This window comes from Triticum urartu, unplaced genomic scaffold (genome assembly GCF_003073215.2).
Source record: "Triticum urartu cultivar G1812 unplaced genomic scaffold, Tu2.1 TuUngrouped_contig_5632, whole genome shotgun sequence".
In the NCBI taxonomy this organism is placed as follows: domain Eukaryota; kingdom Viridiplantae; phylum Streptophyta; class Magnoliopsida; order Poales; family Poaceae; genus Triticum; species Triticum urartu.
The window spans coordinates 1-6,538 of NW_024116322.1; the positions used below are offsets into that span (position 1 = coordinate 1).

The 6,538-nt window shown below is 44.0% G+C and overlaps 1 long non-coding RNA gene across 1 annotated transcript; it reads right to left on the reverse strand.

The window, feature by feature from the left end:
- Positions 1-5,377: 5,377 nt before the first annotated feature.
- LOC125529479 lies at positions 5,378-6,189 on the reverse strand. Its single transcript, XR_007292634.1, has 2 exons — positions 6,041-6,189; positions 5,378-5,735 (listed from the first exon to the last, which is right to left on the reverse strand). It is a non-coding gene; the product is annotated as an uncharacterized LOC125529479 (long non-coding RNA).
- Positions 6,190-6,538: the final 349 nt, after the last annotated feature.

The window sequence follows — 6,538 nt, forward strand, 5'->3', positions numbered from 1 at the left end:
ATAATATGCATATAGGATCTGAACATATGATCTTCCACCAATTAAACCAACTAGCATCAACTACAAGGAGTAATCAACACTACTAGCAACCTACTAGCACCAATCCCGGACTTTGAGGCAAGAATTGGATGCAAGAGATGAACTAGGGTTTGGAGATGAGATGGTGCTGGCGAAGATGTTCATGGAGATTGCCCTATCCCGATGAGAGGAGCATTGGTGATGACGATGGTGATGATTTCCCCCTCCGGGAGGGAAGTTTCCCCGGCAGAATAGCTCTGCCGGAGCTCTAGATTGGATCCGCCAAGGTTCCGCCTCGTGGCGGCGGAGTCTCGTCCCGAAAAGTTCCTCCCTTTTTTCTCATCGAAAGACCTCATATAGGAGAAGATGGGCATCGGAGAGCCACCAGGGGGCCCACAAGGTAGGGGGGCGCCCCCCACCCTCGTGAGCAGGGTGTGGGCCCCCTGGCCTTCATCTTTGGCGTGGATTTTTATTTATTTCTTCTAAGACATTCCGTGGAGTTTCAGGACTTTTGGAGTTACGCAGAATAAGTCTCTAATATTTGCTCCTTTTCCAGACCAGAATTCCAGCTGCCAGCATTCTCGCTCTTTATGTAAACCTTGTAAAATAAGAGAGAATAGCCATAAGTATTGCGATATAGAGTGAAATAACAGTCCATAATGTGATAAATATCGATATAAAAGCATGATGCAAAATGGACGTATCAGCAAACCCGTGGCTCTCGCGAAAGCAAATCCGTGTCTCTTGCGGAAGGAAAAAGAAGCGTGTTTTCCTGTTTCCGAGAGGCTTGGCCCTGCATCTTGCAGAAGCAAATCCGTGCCTCTCGCGACAGAAAAAAGAAAAGAAAATGTGTTTTTTCGCGCAAAAAGTCGAATTATTTTCTTTCCAAAAGCAAAGAAAGACAAGTGAAAAACCAAAAAATATAAAACCAGAAAAAAACCATCTTAAAAGCCAAAAATGCATGCGGAAAAATAAAAAACAATAAAAATCAGAGGGAGCGTCCATGACGCGACACGTGATGGAGGCTGAGAGCGCGCCAAGTGACGTGCTCTCAGCCCACCCCAAGTGAACCTTGGGGAGACTCCCGAACGAGCACTCTTTGATTAGTTGCTCCCAACTTAATAACCAACCTAGGGTTAGGCGCCTCAGGCCGTTGGTACCAGAAATATGCATTGTCCAAACATATGGGTGGATGCCCTAGAACTAATTGTTGGTCTCTGATTTTCTTAAAGACGAAATAGGAGGTGTCCCACCAGTAAGATCGGGATCCGTTGCGCCTCCATGGACCTAAGGCCATTTGAGACGAGGCAGATTGGCGGCGGCACTGGCGGCAGGCGAGGAACCATAGCCACTTGAAGCCTCTCATGTTTAGGTGTTTGTTTGAGTTTGTTTAGTGTTTGTGTCCTGCTTAGAAGGGTGATATAGCAGCGACTCCCTGGAGATGGAATAAGGTTGTCCCCGCCTAACCCACTATCGTGGTGGTGCGTCTTGTTTCGTCGTAGGGCATGTGGAGATGTGTCTCCGGCAGATCCTGCGGGATTCGGTCGATATTTGTCTATGATGGATTTGCTTTGATCCAGTCTTCGCTCATCTGTGTTCATGTATCTACGGTTCCGATCCTTCTGACCTATGCTTCTCTCGATAGGTGACGGTTGTTGTTCTGGTGGATTTGTCATGTGGCGATTTAGCATGATGACTTCTCGATTGTCTACTACAACAGGGTCTGTCTAGCTCCGATGAAGGAGGGGCAATAACGGTGCCGTGCCTTCAGCTCGCTTCAGTGCTTGTAGTCGTCCCTAGGTGGTACACGGACTTGAATGTGATTTCTCTTACTTCTAGTGTTCTTTGTACTGCCAATATGTTTGATGGATAGATCAAAAGTTTCTTGCAAACAAAAAAGGGCTCTGTTTCCTGTCAAATAGTGAGAAAAATCCTTTATGTCCTGCTGTAAGGCTTTAATATTTCCACTGCTAGTAAAGCAAATTTCAATTTATTTGAATGTTTTCTGAAATCTCTGTCGGAAGCTCTTGTTATTTTATATTAAAACTCCACTAAGTTTTTGTTGTGGATTCATTCCTGTCAATGTAAAAGGCACATGACCAAAATGGTTTCTGAGTTCAAACTTCAGCAGGGATAGCAATGTTAATCGACTGGGCTGCCTTGATGTGATAGCAAATTATCCGACTCTTCCTCCATAGTAAAAGTGTAATCTTGAAAAAAGTCGCATGGAGCACTATGAAATGGCATGTACACTTGAATAGATAGTGTTTATTCATCCAATATTCAACATGGACTCAAATGAGCCGAGAAAAATAGTTTGGAGAAGAAACTGAGCGCACTCAATGGACTACTTACTTAACCGGTTAACCTCCATGTCAGTCATCTCACTACATATATGTCGTTTACTACCTCCACTATTATATTCTAGGGATAGGTGATCAACCAGGATGTGGAAAATACGTACATGAGACAAAATTTGAGTAATATATTTGTGATAGGAAAATTTTAGTTTGCATTGGGCATGCGGGCAACTTTTAAGTTGCATATAGTTTTTTCATTGGCACCACATGATTGAACTTCTCAAGAAGTTTTAACCAAATTAATATTACAGTTCGAGAAACAAATACAACAAGTATGTATCAATAGCAATAATAGTTTGGGCTAAATTCACGCCCAATTTAGATTGCCTACTTTTAACTTAGGGATCTGCCTTCTAGATTTTTGGAACAAGTTACTATGTTAAATTGTTATTATTGTCTAAGAAAATGCAAAGTTTGCGTCTCGATGCATTGATAAAAAAGAGAAAGTTATGATCCTACCAGCCTAAGACTAGGCCGAAACACCCATGAACTCAAGACAAGACTACAACCAACAACTACTAGGCAAATATTACGACATGCACCACCAAACAAACCCAAGCCTATATGCCATGCAGACTAACAAGTATGGTGCAAATCCTGTCACAGGAAGCGAGAAACAAAATCTGAAAAGAGGGTAAATTTGGCCACTCCTGCTTTGGAGATGGCATGGCATTGCAGACAGCCAATCACGCACAGCAACCGTTGTCGAAGCCTCGGAACGACCAGACACCACACACCACCACACACACCGTACATGTTGCCACATCCCTTGTCTGAGGCAACATACACCAATGATCGTCACTTCAAATGTCTCCCCGGGTGACCAAGATGCCACGACATGGAGTCCTCCGTGATCCACTACCCATGCCATCCATGGTAGCGGCGCTGGCATGATGCGGATGCAGATATGGACAGGCAGCTATAGCAATAGCATGGGCCACCGGAACACGCGTCAACCTAGGGATATAGAACCAAGAATCATGCCTCCATGGAGGGAGTGACATCTTTGACGCCAACGTCATCCGACCCGGCAAGCCAAACCTAGGTTTTCACGGGGGGTCAAGACCACGAGGGACGAACAAAGGTGAGCTTGAGCTCCTCAACGATGCAACCAAGGAGGAAAATGATGCTCGAGTGAGCCGTCATCATTACCATATCGACAAAGGTCATGCATTGCTTTTGCCAAGTTTGTGGATTACTATTGCATTTTACAACTTCATGGAATTATGTGTACCTCAAGCCAAGTTCGTGTGCATTCGATGCAATTAGCTCAATATTTAGTGCAAATACGTAGTTGCAATTTTAGTTTTTTATTGTTGTGTAATATGCAAACGATTTTAATTTCAGGGATGGAGAGAGAGGGTTGGGGGCGGGGCGGGGGGAGATTGGTGGTGTGGTGATGGTGGTTCCATGTGGATAGGAGCCTCACAACGCTACTTCGATTGCAGTTTAAGTCAATAGTCAATTTCATGAAGTATCATGAGTCATGCCACTAACCGCTGGCACAATAGTGACTAGCACATTGGCTCACTTTATCATAGAAGTTCATAGGGGTATTGTGGGCTTGTGTGGATTCATAGGGGATGCGTTTGGATGCCTGCATCTAGTTTGCATGTATTCAATACTTGTCTCAGTTGGCCATGGTTGAGCAAATGCAGGGTAAAAACCATCATCTGCACATTATTTGGTTGCTTGCATATAGACTCACTGCAATAGGGAAGCAATTTTTGCTTGCCGTTTGGTTTCCTGCATTGACTAGGCTGATGCAAGTGCCTGGTATTTTGTTGAATACAGGCAACATGATTAAGAGTTAACAACCACACATGAAACACATAGTTACAATAGAGTTCCTTGGCATTGTGCTTGCGATGTCGATGCCAGTATAATAGACTACGAGTAAGGAGGCCGAGAGGAACGACGCCGATGGTGGCGCCGGGCACAACATGGCGTCCATCCGGGAAGATTGACGTTGATCAGTGATAACTAAAAGGAGCCACTCATATTTCTTCTAAATCATAAACCACCACACGACCACCTTGATACATTATACATATATGACCGTTAAAACAGAAAAAGTACAACATGAAAGTCTTCTGAAACATTTAGATAAACCTACTGGTCAAAGGGTATTTTAAACGGTCGACCGTGCGCGACGAATTCTACGAAATTCAACAAAAAATGCTTTAAACATGAACATGAAATTAAGCATTTATGGTCAAGAAAACTATGAACCGATCATCGGAATAGGACCACAACATCGATGTGCTTCTTTTTTGTGTAGACCTTATCCCAAATCGGAGTGCCATTGTGTAGATTAGAAGGTACTGGGTGAAAGAGATTAAGCCAAGTCTCGTTAAAACTGACCACACATATGCATTCCTACGGTACAGTAGAAAGATGTAGATCTACTCATCTACGGGAATCAAAACAGATAACATACAACACAAAAGTCGTATGAAACAACGAGATGAAACTACCGGTCAAAGAAAATTTCGAATGGTCGACCCTGCACGAATAATTTGATGAAATTCGTCGAAAGTAGCTCCAAATATGAACACAAAATTGAGCATTTACAGTCGATGAAACTACACACAGGTCATCCAAATGGACCCATAACATCAATGTGCATCTTTTCATGTAAACATTATCTCGAATCGGAATACCGTTGTGTAGATTGGAAGGGGTTAGATGAAAGAGATTAAGAGGAGATTAATTAGAACATGTGCAAACACATGTATTAGTTGCAGTTAGCTGCACCAGCTCACGAGTAACTGCACCACGACCACGAGAGCCACCCACATGCGCTCCTTTGCATCGCTCGAGTATGGCTCACTGGAAACGGCTGAATCAAGCGTTTCCAGTGATGTAGGCCTAGAGGTGTTTTAAAGTTCATGCTATGCAGCCCAAGCAGTGAATCTAGGCAACCAAACAGGTCGAATTCTTCCTGCGCTTATTTGATTGGGCTATTTGCAGGCAACCAAACGCATCCAGGGTGAATATATCAAAATAATGTTTGTGTTTGTACCGTATGTTTATAAAAAGAAAAGAGTTAAGAATAAGCATAGGTACGCTAATATCATTATTTATCGTCTCAATTATTTAGCACCATGATGGATCATACATAGATGAAAAGAATATATAAGCGGCACTGTTTCGTGCATAATTAAATGGCCTTCCTAACAGCTTGCTGCAGGGTCTTGCGGTGCGGCGCCAGTGCTGACATCTCCGGCTTGGGTGGCGGTGGCGGCGGAGGATGGACCGGAGGCCTTGGAACTGGAGTTGGAGGTGACGGAGAGACCTGGCGACCTGGCACCGGCGGCGGAGGACTCGTTGGCTCATGGCTTCCGTCAAGAGCAACTGCGTGCATATGCATTAGCATGAACCATCAATCCTTCTCACCCCAAACATAAATACGTACTGCATGCACAATACACACATGATGCCGACGTGGGATTACTAGCTAGTAGTACTCCCTCTTTACAGAGGGATTGAGTAGAGATCTAAACATTTTTATATTTGTTTAGAGAGGAAGTACTCTCTCCATCCAGAAAAGCTTGTCCCAAGCTTGTCTGTCAAATGGATGTATCTATCACTAATTTGGTGCTAAATACATCCATTTAAGGGACAACCTTTTTCAAACAGAGGGAGTAGTAATTAGTTACCTCTTGCCGACGCCGAGCATGACAGGGAACAGCATATCAGAGCAAGGATCACAACGCTGCGTACCAAGGACGAAGGAGGAGAAGTAGAACGCTTCATGATGCGTTATCCTTCCTGTCCCAGCTTCTCATGTGTTCTCCTTGTGCGTGCATGTCTTGTTTTATAGGTAACGCAAATACAACTGTGTATGCGTTCTCCTTTCTGTATTATTATTAGGGAAATATGGTCAAAGTCTTCCCTTGGGTCAACAGACAGGGCATATTTGGAAACTTTTCCTTGAGACCAAAGAATTGGTGGCGAGTACTGTTGGAAAGATACTCCTTTCTCGTCTTGTATGGACCAAGGAGTCAACACCATCGGCTATCATGCAGCTTGTCGAGAAAAACATTGGTTCGCAGCAAAAAGCGCGTCTTCCGATTGCAGCGTTCTACGTTTGTTTCGGGAGCGATGGTTTCCCTAACCACGCTTTCTGATACGGCGGTTCAGAAAATCAAAACCGC